General features: G+C 46.7%; 1 long non-coding RNA gene across 1 annotated transcript; it reads right to left on the bottom strand.

Moving 5' to 3' along the window:
* Positions 1 to 8,682: 8,682 nt before the first annotated feature.
* On the bottom strand, positions 8,683 to 12,413 carry LOC121041108 (uncharacterized). The gene is made up of 2 exons (XR_005795563.1): positions 11,219 to 12,413; positions 8,683 to 9,521 (listed from the first exon to the last, which is right to left on the bottom strand). It is a non-coding gene; the product is annotated as an uncharacterized LOC121041108 (long non-coding RNA).
* Between the last annotated feature and the right edge of the window lie 469 nt (positions 12,414 to 12,882).

Below are 12,882 nucleotides of genomic sequence, written 5' to 3'. Positions count from 1 at the left end.
ATAGGGTTACACTTGTCTTGCTGGTGTTCGTTGCAAGAAAGCATCTTCTCATGCCGTGCGTCTTCGTTCTGCTCTTACAAAGAATCATCACACAGGATTTTTATCTCGTCCACTGCATGGGCCGTAAGCAACAGGATGGTAGGTAAAGTTGAAGGACTGTTCTTTTGTCCTTGGTGTTTTATGCTCAAGAACTGACATCTACAAAACCCTGTTTTCATTCAATAGTGGACAGCCTATTTAACTTGTGCCCCAGACTACAATTTTACCTAAAACTTTAACCAGAACTGACCAGAGTTGGGAGACTGGAGAGAAAGCGTATATTCTCATGATCCAAGTTTTTCTAGATGCCACCAGCCTATAAGCACAGGGGAGTTCAACACTCATCCAGATACTTCACTGTCTTCTTCCACTTTGTTCATGGAGGATCAGCTTCCCAAGCCTCCCTCCAGTACCTAATGTGATGTCATAAATCAGGCTGGCATTACCAAGTGCCATCCCTGCACAGGGATCCCTTCTGCTGGGTATCACCCTAACCAGTAAGTTCAGACTTATACGGAACACAGGCATGTAAATAGGCTACTGTACTACAGGAGGATTTCTTCAAACCTTAAAAAAAGAAATAAATAAAAGACATGATTTAAAAAAACGTAAATACAGTAAAATTGTATGAAGCAAAAAGTAAAATTACTTTCTCTCACTTTTAACTACCTTATCCCCAAAACGTTTTGTGTGAATCTTTCCAGAAATGTTTTATGCACGTGCTAGCATATATATTCTTTCTTTCATTCACACATGGGACCACTTTGTGCATACAGTTCTGCACTTCAATTTTCTCCATCAGTAGCTTGGAAACTGTTTAGCACATTCTTTTTTGTGGGTGTGTGACTTTTTTTTAATTTAATTTTTAATTTTTTTTAATTTACATCCAAATTAGTTAGCATATAGGGAAACAATGATTTCAGGAGTAGATCCCTTAATGCCCCGTACCCATTTAGCCCATCCCCCCTCCCACAGCCCCTCCAGCGACCCTCAGTTTGTTCTCCATATTTGAGTCTCTTCTGTTTTGTCCCCTCCCTGTTTTTATATTATTTTTGTTTCCCTTCCCGTATGTTCATCTGTTTTGTCTCTTAAAGTCCTCATATGATAGCACATTCTTTTTAATGGCTGCATAATATTCCATCATACGGATGTGCCATGATTGTAATAACCAATCCTATTTATGGCCCTTTCCCGTTTTTACTTTCTAGAAACAATATTGCAGCGAACATTCCTGTAGTTATATTTGTGAATATATATATGTGGGTTAAACTGTCACCCATGGATCAAAAGGTATATGCACTTCCAATTATTGCCAAAATGCCCAACTAAAATATTACATCAGTAATATGCTCACTGACTGTGAATGCGTGTCCCTGTCTCCTTATTTACTCAACAACACGGAGTATTATCAAGCTTTTCAGATTTTTTCCAATCTGATAGGTGAAAAATGGCATCTCATTGCTGCCTAGATTTGCATGGCTTTAATTAGAAGAAAGCTGAACATCTTTTCGTGCATTTATTGGTTATTGCATTTTTTTTTCTGAACTTTTATATCCTTTGCCCATTTCTCGGTTGGTTTGTTCATATTTATTCTTATTGGTTTGTATGAGCTCTTTGCAAAGTAAGGAAATGACCTTCTTGTCTGTTCTACGTGTTGCAGATACCATGTACTGTTTTATCATTTGTCTCTACATTTTAATTTGTATTAATTTTTTTTTCTTTCTGGAGACCAGCATGATGCGGGAAGAATCGGCAGTGAGATTGTCCATTTCAGAGAGCATTTCTTTGCCTGGCTGGTCCTTTGTGAAGCCGGAGACTCAGAGGTGACAGAGGCTGAGAGAGGGTGGATGGAAGGTGTGTGAGCCTGTGTCTTCCAGCTGTGAGTACCGGGGACGGTGCTGGGTCGGCCACTCCCACAGACCCAGCACAACACTTCTTTCATATCTCACCTTTGTAGCAAAACACAGCCCATCGGTCTGATCTTCACCATCAGAAAGAGTTCTCTTTCTGGGGCCTCGTGGCCCTTTCCACAATGGTGAGGTCACTACAGACCATCAAGCAAATTTTGATAACTCTGAACCTCCAGGAGATTAAGCTGGAATTTTTTGTCCCTTTCCTCCCAGGGGGCCACTGTCCTCCTAACTGTATGTGTGTAAATAGCTTGGCCATCTCGCTCAGGGGAAACCAAGGCCCCTTCATACTAAAGAGAGAGTTAGTAATGAGTCCCTGATTTGACCTGTTACAAAATTAATGAACTAACTGATCACCTCTTAAGCCTTTCAGAGGAATATTGGTGGGAGAGAATCTCATATTGGTGGCATTTCAAGGAATATAACAAGGGAGGTGGAAAATCATTCAGGTTCTGTAAGAAAGGATACGCTTGGGCCGGGTGGGAGGGAGGTGGGTGGTACAGGGATACATTCACCCTGCCCCGTGGTCTGCCTCCGAGTCAATGCCCAGTTCCTAACCCATCCCACCTAACAAGGTCATTTTGACTTTATTTTTCATTTGTTTTTACTTTTATTTATTTATTTAAAAAAAATTTTTTTTTTCAACGTTTATTTATTTTTGGGACAGAGAGAGACAGAGCATGAATGGGGGAGGGGCAGAGAAAGAGGGAGACACAGAATCGGAAACAGGCTCCAGGCTCTGAGCCATCAGCCCAGAGCCTGACGCGGGGCTCGAACTCACGGACCGCGAGATCGTGACCTGGCTGAAGTCGGATGCCTAACCGACTGCGCCACCCAGGCGCCCCAACTTTTATTTTTTTTTAAACAGTAAGATTACATCTTTATTTTTTAATGTTTATTTATTTTTGAGAGAGACAGAGACAGTGAGAGAGCATGAGTGGGGGAGGGGCAGAGAGAGCGGGAGAGAGAGAATCCCAAGCAGGCTTTGTGCTACCAGCGCAGAGCCTGATGTGGGCCTCAAACCCACGAGTTGTGAAAGCACGACCTGAGCAGAAACCAAGAGTCGGACGCTTAACCGACTGAGCCACCCCGGCACCCCTGATTTCATTTTTGAAACCATGCCCACAGCAGTAGCTGTTGGGGGAAATGCTTAGAATCGCCTGTCAGAATGGAGATGGTGAGCTGGGAATTCTGTCTCCTCACTTTCTCAAGAGAATGGAGGAGAAGCAGCACAGAGCTACCTAAAGGGAGAAGCTTGTATCATTCCTACCTCACTGTAATCCTTATGTGATGATGGCAAGGAACGAGTATGAACTCTGCTTCAAAGCTCAGTTAGAAGGAACATCACGTTACTTCAAGTCTAATTAAGCCTAGCTCTTCAGCCCTCACTCACCAGGTTGATGGGAAATTCAATCTGAGTCATGATTTTGAGAGCCCTTCCACTCCCTGAATTCATACCATATTCCAGGAACTTATTTGGACGTTGGGTAACAGGAGAAGGGTCCTGAGCCACCTCACCCCAGTGGCCCTTCTGATGACAAGAGGTAGTGTCATCCTGCTCACACCTTTGGGCACTGGGTCTTTCCTGGAAGCTACAATCTGACTGTTCTCTGAGATTCTACAACATGTTCAGGGTGCTGGGTGTCACCAGCTACAGGACTTGCCACAACCCTGACACTTACCCAGTTGTGGTGCTTTTAACACCCATCTGCAATTTCCTTAACATTCCTCCCATCAAAAGGGAGAATTTAATTCCCCTCCCTTTGAATATGGACTAGCTTTGGTGTTACAGGCTGAATTATGTCTCTCCCTCCACTGCTGCCCCTTAAAATTCATGCATTGAAGCCCTAATCCCCCAGTACCTAAGAACGTGACTGTTTGGAGATAGTGCCTTTAAAGAGGTAAATAAGTTAAATTGAGGCCATTTGGGTGGGTCCTTATGAGAAACGATTAGGACCCAAAAACACACACCAAGGGAAGACCCAATGAAGACACGGGGAGACGACAGTCTCCACAAGCCAAGGAGAGGGGCCTCGGAAGAAACCAATCCTGATAAAACCTTGATCTTGGACTTCCAGCCTCCAGAACTGTGAGAAATAAATTTCTGTTGCTTAAGCCTCCCAGTCTGTGGTGCTTTGCTATGGCAGCACTAGCAGATTAATACATGTGGTGACTAGAACGTAGTCCACGGGAGGCTGCGGGACTTCTCAGGCTAGGTTAGAAAAGGTAACACGGCTCCTGCCCGGCTCTCTCTCCCAAGATGCTTGCCCTTGGAGCCCAGCCACCATGTGGCAAGAAGGAAGCCCCGGCCATGAGAAGTGTACGTGTTCTGGCAGGCAGCCCCAGTGAAGGCCCCACTGACAGCCAGTATTAATTGTCAGGCATGTGAGCAAACAGACTTGAGAGGACTCAGCCCCAACCTTCCAGACGCCCCAGCTGAGTGGAGACAGAGAGAGAGAGAGAGAGAAAGAGAGAGAGGTGCATTGTTCTCACCAACCCCTGGCTAACCTGCCAATTCATGAGTAAAATACATGTTGTTGTTCTAAGCCACCAAGTTTTGGGGTGTTCCTTTAAGAAGCAATAGATAAAAGGAACACCAGTCTCAAGGAGTCAACAACTTCTGGCTCTCTCTAGTCTTAAGAAATATTTCCTTTCTCCTCCTCCCATTGCAAAAGATCCCACATAATCTCCTTCAACTGGATTTTCACTATACAGTGTTGGCTTCTCTTTCTAGGGGGTAAGGGTGGGAGGACAGGTTTATACCAGTTTTTTTTTTATTATTATTATTTCACACTAATACAGTAATCTGAGTGCTCTCTGTATATCACTTTTTTATTTCCTGTGGATGGTGAAATCTATAGAGGTAAGCAGGTCCCTGCATCTGCATACAGTCAATACGTGCAGGGGTCCCTTTGACTGCCTCTGCTCTGGCTTAAGGCCAACCTTGAGTTAACATTCAGCACTCTGCCACACCCCTCAGAACAAACTTAATTCCCCATACGCTGGAGATTAATGCAGGTGTCATTGTAAATTGAACCGGAGGGTGGAGAGAGGGTTATAACACATACTACCCAGAAAAACTGTTGGTCTACTATAGACATCACTACTTTCTCTTTCCGGTTTTCCCAGGATCTACCCCTCTCCCCTGGTGCCCGGTCCCCGGGGCTCTTGGCTCCACCCCTCCAACAGTGGAATTCTACCTCTCTTTAGCTAGCGTGCCACACCCAGCAGAATACAAAATTTGGGGCAGCCAAACAGCAACAGTGCGGTTCCTGAAGCATGCCCCTAAGGCTTTCGGCTCTTTCCAACACGCTTTCAATCTCATTTTCGTGTTGTTACTCATGTTACTTGTTTCTGTTTCTTTCCCTGGGAGCTCAAGGAAATTGGCAAGGGCTGCGCTGTTTTCTCTCTGTTGCTTTGAAGAATGTGACCATGGCAGCCCTCCTCCAAAGTCCCTGTTGCCAAAGTCAACACTAGGGTGCAGAAGCTAGAGCCGGTCACCAGCGCATGGCAGCCCGGTCCTGCTGTAGCAATAGCCTCACCCGACAAAAGGCACACAGCCCCCAAATAGCAAGGAGCCAAGGCAGACGCGAGAAGAAAGCCCCTTCTATGTACCTCTTTATTTTATTTGCCAGATAAAGGGTGTTAGAGTCTAGTTCTCACCCCAGAGGTGGAAAACTGCAGCAATCATGCCAGGAGGGGATGCCAAAGATAGTGGTTGGGGAAAGCCAGCCCCTCCCAAAGATGCAGCTATATGTAGCAATTATAACCAGAGTGCACAGCTCCCATTTGTTCAGCACTTACTGTGCGGCATCATGTCGAGTTCTTCATGCGCTATCTCACCTGATACTCAGAACAACCTTATGAGGCAGGTACCATTATTACTCCCACTTCACAGATGACAAAACAGAGGCTCAGACGGTGCTAAGTGGCTTAGCCAAGACTACAGAGCCAATGAGGACAGGAGACCAAGGAGCAAGTGAGGACAGGTCTCTTCTCTCATCATCAGTATCAAAGGAATGTCAAACAAATCTGGTCCAAGAGGACAGGGACTGTTATGTTCCCCATAAGAAGAGGCACCACATTCCCAAGCACTCACCACGTGCTAACCCTTTAAGGTGAGGTCTGTCCTTTATTACTCATGTCAACCTTAGGAAGTAGATGTGCTCATTAGTCCTCGTCTTACTGATGAGGATTTTAAACAAAGAAGGAGCACAACCTGATTTATATGGTGAAAGACCCTCTCCAGGTCTTTGCCCAAATCCCTAAGGTCACTTCCTGCTGTGTGGAGAATGGGTGCTTGGAGGCAGGGTGGAAGCAAGGAAAGCAGTTACAGCACGTGCATCATACAGGTGACGAGGAGAGGTAGCAGGCAGACCACAGGGACCTTGTGGAGGGATGCATGGTGGAGCCACAAGCCTCCGTGACTCCATTTTCTCGGGCTTGCAGGGAGAATCACCGCTGTTGTAATGATTAGCCAGCACACCCCACCCTCAGGGCAAGTGCCTGGCACAGAGCCAACACTGAATCCGTGGTGGTGGCAGGAGTGGCAGCCACATCAGGAGAGATGACAAAAGATAAGAACACAGTGCCTAGAAGGGAAAAAGAGTGCCCAAAGGAAAGATAGATGACAGTTGCCAGTAGGAACCATTTTGCAGAGGCTGATCCTGATGACCATGTGGACAATAGAGAGAATGACAATACCAGCCACCAACTCAGTGTGCGCCAGGGTTCAGGCACCTCGCCTTGCACGTTGAATTCATTCTCTCTGAATCCTCATAAGAACTCAGTTAAGTAGATGCTACTAATACCCTCCATTTATGTTTGAGGAAGCAGGTTCAGGGAGCAGAAGCCAGGAGGCGACACAGCCAGGACCCTAACCCTCTCTGTTTGCCCAAGTAGTGAGCTCTCTGCACCACCTCTCCTCCCCACGCCCCAAACCATAAGGGTGCTGCCTCATCCTGTGAACTCCCAGCCTCCTTCTGGGCAAGAAGGCTGGGCAATGCACTCTGTTCTTCTCTCTTCGGGGTCTGGAGGTCACGGCCCTGCAGCAAGCAGACAAGCCCCGGGCCAGGCAGGGCCAGATCTGAAGTCTTGCTATCTGCTTCATTTCATCAGGCTGCCAGCGGCCGAGCACAGGAAATTAAAAGCAACTCGTAGATCCCAGAGCGTGGCATCAAGTGATCTCAGACAGAATCTGTCCCCCTTCCCTCCCACTTCTCGCTTCTGCAAGAAGGTGGCTCTTAGCAGTCGGTAGCTGAACTTTGCAGAGAACCAGGGTGTCCTAGCTGCTGGAGCCCCAGACGCAAATGAGACCTCGCCCTCAGTGGGTTCGGGGTCTGGGGAGGCAGGTCCTTAGAGTGACGGTGGTAGTGCGTGCGTGTGTGCGAGCGTGTGTGTGTGCACATGTGAGCATGCACATGTGTGTTCTAGAAGGAGACACAGAAAAGAATGGTGGCTTTCATGGGGCAAACTGGACTCACAGGTGACGAGAAGCCAATTTTTCTCTTTATACCTTTTGCATAGTTGAACTTCGTACCACGTGCTTACGTTAACTATTTTGATAAACAATATATACTTGGAAGATGAAATAAAATAAAGATATACGTAGAAGAGAGACACCTAACCCATGGGGAAGGGGACAGTTAGAGAAAGTTTCTTTCAGGTGATACTCTTGAGTCTTAAAGAACAAAATGAATTAACAGGTAGCAAAGAAAGGGGAAGGAATTTCAGGCAGAGGACACAGCTCAAGCAAAGGCTTAGAGGTGAGGGGGAGCCAGGGAGCTTACTGTAGGGAAAAGGCCGAGCACTGGAACACAAGGGACTGGATTTTCAGCTTCTCTCCTTCCTCCTCCATTTGCCAGCCACATGCTGGAGCATTGCTCAGGTCTAACCATAGGCCTGTTGTGAAATTAATTTCAAGACGTAGTGAGGGGGTTGGGTATCTTACCAATCCACCATTAAGTGCCAGCAGTAACATCTCATAGCTGAGACACCCTATGAGTGCAGACATCTGCTATTTCTGCTTGCCTAACATCCCTTCCTCTGAGTCTTGGCTGAAGTACCCCCTTTCCTTCCTTTGAAAACCCTCCCCTTACTCTCTCATGTGGTTCCGAGAAGATGGTCAATGATGACACCCCTACTCCATGTTACTCCAGCCAAGTGAGGGGGTGGGATGGTGGCACAGCTGACCCAGACTTGTCCACAGGACTCCCTCTCTCTAGGATCTGATCTTGGCAGGAACCTCGTCAGCATGCCCAAAGGCTGGGCTGATTCTCTCCTTTGGGGATGCCCTGAAGTGGCAGGTTCCTGTTCATTGGGAACTGACTGTTGGATTTTTCCCTTCACTTCTCTGAGCTAAGCCACCTAATAAGTTGGCTTAGTTGCTTTTTAGCCTATTACTTACAACCAAAGAACCCTAGGGAATGCCCCTGCTCTTTGAGAGTCAAATAAAAATTGGTTTGAGACCCCATCCTACATGCGAAGCACAAACCTCATTCCTGTCCACCCTTCTGAGGACTTCCTTAATCACCTGCTTCCACTGAACTATTTTAGTTTATGGATAATCTCCCCATCCTGTGTAGGCTGTCAGTGCCAATACACATGGGGAATTCACGTTTTCCTCAATTTCTCTCTTCTTCCCTAAGACCCACTTATACAAGGGATGTGTGTGTGGGGGGGGAATCTTTATCGAAGAGAGAGAATGGTTTACAGCACTCACAAATAAAAACTGTGCAATCAAAAATTAGACATCCTTGTTCTTAAAATTTCCACAAGTATAAGTTTCAAGTTTCATTTCCCCCTGAGAAGTCCCCTCCTCCTGTACTTCCTTTCCTTCAGAGTCTCTCACCCTAAGTCCCTATTTATTTTTATGCACAAGACACCAGTTCTCTCTTCATCATTTTGTCTCTTGCCAACTTCGCCCTCAGGGTCTAAAACAGTTCTCCTCCAGAAGAGAATTCTGGGGCCAGGCATTAGAATAGTCGCACCCCACTACAATGATTTCTTCAGACAGAAGATTAGAACCAGGCCAAAGAACTGCCGTGGCCCCTTCCAGTTCCAGAACAATGATTCTGGCCTCTGGAAAGGTCACAATCCTTTCTACTTGAGTTCACATTGAATTGGATGGGGTGCTCACCTGTGCAAGAATGCAGGGCTCTCTCGAGGGCCACATTCATTTCTTCCCAGAGGCCAAAGCCTCCCAAGGGAAGGATGCTGTGGGAATTAGAGCCACAGGTGGGCTGAGGAAGTGACCAGTGACCAGTGACCAACAGTGATTCTGGTCAGGGAGGGTGTCTCAGTGGTACCCGGTTTCTCCTTCTGCTGAATCTTTGCCATGTTACTTTGTGTGTATCATTCTAGTCACTGGACACTTGGGGTCCTGAAAACATGAGATCCGCATGGTGTTTACTCTTCATGGTGTTCACTCATGATCTCGGTGGTGCTTGATCCATGCCTGTAGAAGTAGCATATTTCCTCCCCAGAACTCATACTTCTCACTGACCATTCATTCAATAAACATGTGTCAAATTCCCCTTCTGTGCCAGCTCCTATCCACGAGAGTCTAAGAACCTAGTGGGGGATGTAAGGAAGAAACAGGCCATTATTTAAAAGTGAGATAAGTTCTGGATCATGAGTCCACTTTAAATAGCTATTGAGTATCTTCAGTGTGCTAGGCTTTGTCAAGGGAAATAAGACAGATCTCTGGAAAAAAGGGGGGGAAAAAGAAAAGAAAAGAAGAGAAGAGAAGAGAAGAGAAAAGAAAAGAAAAGAAAAGAAAAGAAAAGAAAAGAAAAGAAAAGCAACCTGTGAGCTCGATTGTGTGTTGGGTGCCTGGAGGCAGGGAAAATGAGCAGGAGAAAATTCACAAGCACCTAACACAGTGCGAAGCACACGGAGTTACTCAGTAAATACTTACTGGATAAATACCGACCAAAATATAATTACAAAACATGGCACGGGCTATTCCAGAAGCAAAAAATCAGAGAACATCTTCGAAAATGGGATGGCATCCGAACCTTGCCTGAGCAGGGATGTGTGCTGAGGGGAGCACAAGTTTGGTGAGGGTGGTGGGGAAAAGGCGAATGATGGAGATGGAAAAAAGAAGTCTGGGGTTACAGTGCCGAAGGCTGTCTGTGACACAGTCACAGTTGAGAAGCCATCAGCCCCGACTTCCAGGCAGGATTGTGAGCAATTGCTGCCTCTACATGTCTGTGTCTTCACAGCAGAAGGTGGAAGGCGCCACTCACCCGCTTGATAACAGAGTAGATAGGAACGAGGGATTTAGAATCAAGCAGACCCGGGTTCAAATCCCAGCTCCACCACCTTTTTAACACCAAGATGTTGAGCAAGTAATTTAACTTCTCTGAGCCTCAGTAGTTTCATCGCCATAAAGGGAACCATAATGTCCACCCTCGAAGAGTATTATAAAGGATTACACCAGGTCATGTACCGTAAAATCAGTCATAGAGTACCTGGCTCATAGTATTTTTTAAATGGTGCTTTGTTGCTGTCCTTTGGGTTATAATTATAACTACTGTCACTCTTTTTGGAATAATGTTGCTTCGCATCCATCTGCCTATACTGTCTACGAGGAAACTTAACTTTGAGCCTCATCTCTTCTATATGGGTTATCTCAACAGAACAAGTGAATTTAGATCCATCATTTGATGGGAAAGTGTGGATTACTCACCAAGAGAAATCCTCCAAGAGCATGTGGGCCAAGATTTCTCAACTTACCATTGAGGAGACTGAGGCTCACAGAAACTGAAGTCTTGGCCCTGGTCCCACCACGGCTCAGGGGGAAGAGGGGGGCCAATTCCCCAAGTGTCCAGATTCCTATGCTATGCCCCTCTGGTTCCAACCCACTGTAATCCAGTTGACTCTATTGTTGTGTAGACAGGGCCAAGATTAAAATCAACTTCAAGTGCCAATCTTCCAAAGCCAAGTCCCCTGGAGGAGCCAGATCTCCTGCCCTGCCCCCCTCACAGAGGTGCCTGCTTTCCTCACACTCTCTCTGAAGCCTCCACAGGCAGCTGCTCTGTGTCTGAGAATAGATGTTGCCCTGGAGGCCTCCTGACCCCTGGAGGAGGAGACGAGAGGCCCTTCCCGGCCAGTGTCAGCTTACAGTGGGAACAGGGCCTGGGGACAAGGCCAGAGCTGGGCTGACACGGGGAATGTTATTGCTTCCCCAGGCCCTCATCCCCAGCAGAGGCTGTGTACGAGTCACACTGTGGTGGCCTCACCGTAGCTTGGGGTAGGTTTCTCACCAGCAGGCCTCGGTCGGTCGCTCTGGAGTCAGCCATTCTTTGGCAGTTGTGCAGGCTCCCGTGGCTTCCCAGAACTCCTCTCTTTGTCTGGGGTCACAGCGCTCCTCTGGAAGAGAAGCTCAAGGGGAGACCCTCAGCAGGACAGGAGTAGTTTGTCTTTTTCTGGAATTCCCCCAGTACCTTTCCAAATCCTTCACTGAGGGCTCTAATGGGAGGATTCAAACGGTCTGGGCAAGCCACGTTAAGTGCCCAGCTGCTATTTGGTCCCCTTTGTGAGACTCAGAGAACTTGCCATACCCAGTCAAATTAAAGAACTCTTAACGCAAAAGAAGTGATTTTCTGCATCGTGGATCCCTACCCACATCTGGCCTGACCCATAGAGACCCAGGCTGTGGGCTAACTGAGGCCTGTGTGGGAGCCACTGCCTAGCCGATGGGACCCCCTGGACTAGAGGATGACTGACCACCTGAACCAGTTAGATCCTCCCTCACTACCCTACTTTACTGAGTAGAGATTGAGGCTTTCTATGTGCCAGGTCCCATGGTACTATGCCAGGTCCCAGTGGTACAAAACTGGGAGGGGTTCCATAACCCCAGATAATTTTGCCCTCTGTAAGAATTCAGTGTATGACTCTTGTGCCATATTAGCAGCTTAGATTAGCGGTCAGGATTTTGTTGTGACATAAACACAACTCTCATTTATAAGGGGGCCATTACCTTAAATATACCAACACATTTATTAGAATCTTTGACTTCAAGGAACAGAAGCTGAACCCAATCTGGCTTAAGGAAAAGTCAGAACTCACTGGCTGTGAGAGACTACAGCTATCCCCAGGAAATCAAATGACGAGAGCATCTCTCTTGGCCTCCTTCCCCTGCTCCCTTCTCACCCCATATCTTAGCTCTCTGCTTCTCTCCATGTGTTGGACTCATTCTTTCTTAAGATGAAAGAGTTCTGTCCACACAGCAGAAGGCATGGCAGAGGCAGCTCCAGGCTTCATCAACCCAGATTAGCAACATACACAGAGAAAGAGGATTTTGCTGTCCCAGACCCCGCGGGTAAAACTCAAGGGAAAGACCAAACTTGGGTCACAGGGCCACCACTGAGCCAATCACTGTGGCAAGGGGTATGACATATGAGGACTGGTCCAGTCTTGGTCACATGATACCCCTCAGTCCACCCCAACCAGAGGTGAAAGAGGAACAGTTCTGTAAAGAAGAGAGTGTGTTCTTTCAATGGGCAAATGGAGCAGATGCTAAACAGGATGGGGGAGGAGGGAGAAATCTCTGTTACACCAGAAAGAATAAAAGGAAAAGCTATTTCTATACAGAAGAAAAAAGTAGGGAAGGCCTTTACCAAAGAGTAACTACCTTTAAGATTATTCCTAATGGCCAGCTTCTTTAGAATATGGAAAACATGAATATATTTAAAAAGAGTCCACGGACTGGCAACTTTTATGGGATATATAGATGTGGTGAGTCAGTGCAGAGCTAATGCCCAGGGTGACAGAAAACAAATCAAGTGTCTTTGCGGGGAGGAAGAGAATTCACATCTACTGAACATCTACTGGGTGCTGGGCTTTGTGGGTCCATGTGACTCATGAAGCAATATGGCCACCCTATGAGGCAGGCACCATTGTTTCCCTCCATTTATAGGAGAGGGAA

The sequence above is a fragment of the Herpailurus yagouaroundi genome, unplaced genomic scaffold, assembly GCF_014898765.1.
Source record: "Herpailurus yagouaroundi ecotype Mexico unplaced genomic scaffold, PumYag 29, whole genome shotgun sequence".
In the NCBI taxonomy this organism is placed as follows: domain Eukaryota; kingdom Metazoa; phylum Chordata; class Mammalia; order Carnivora; family Felidae; genus Herpailurus; species Herpailurus yagouaroundi.
This window is presented reverse-complemented; position numbering and strand designations above follow the sequence as displayed.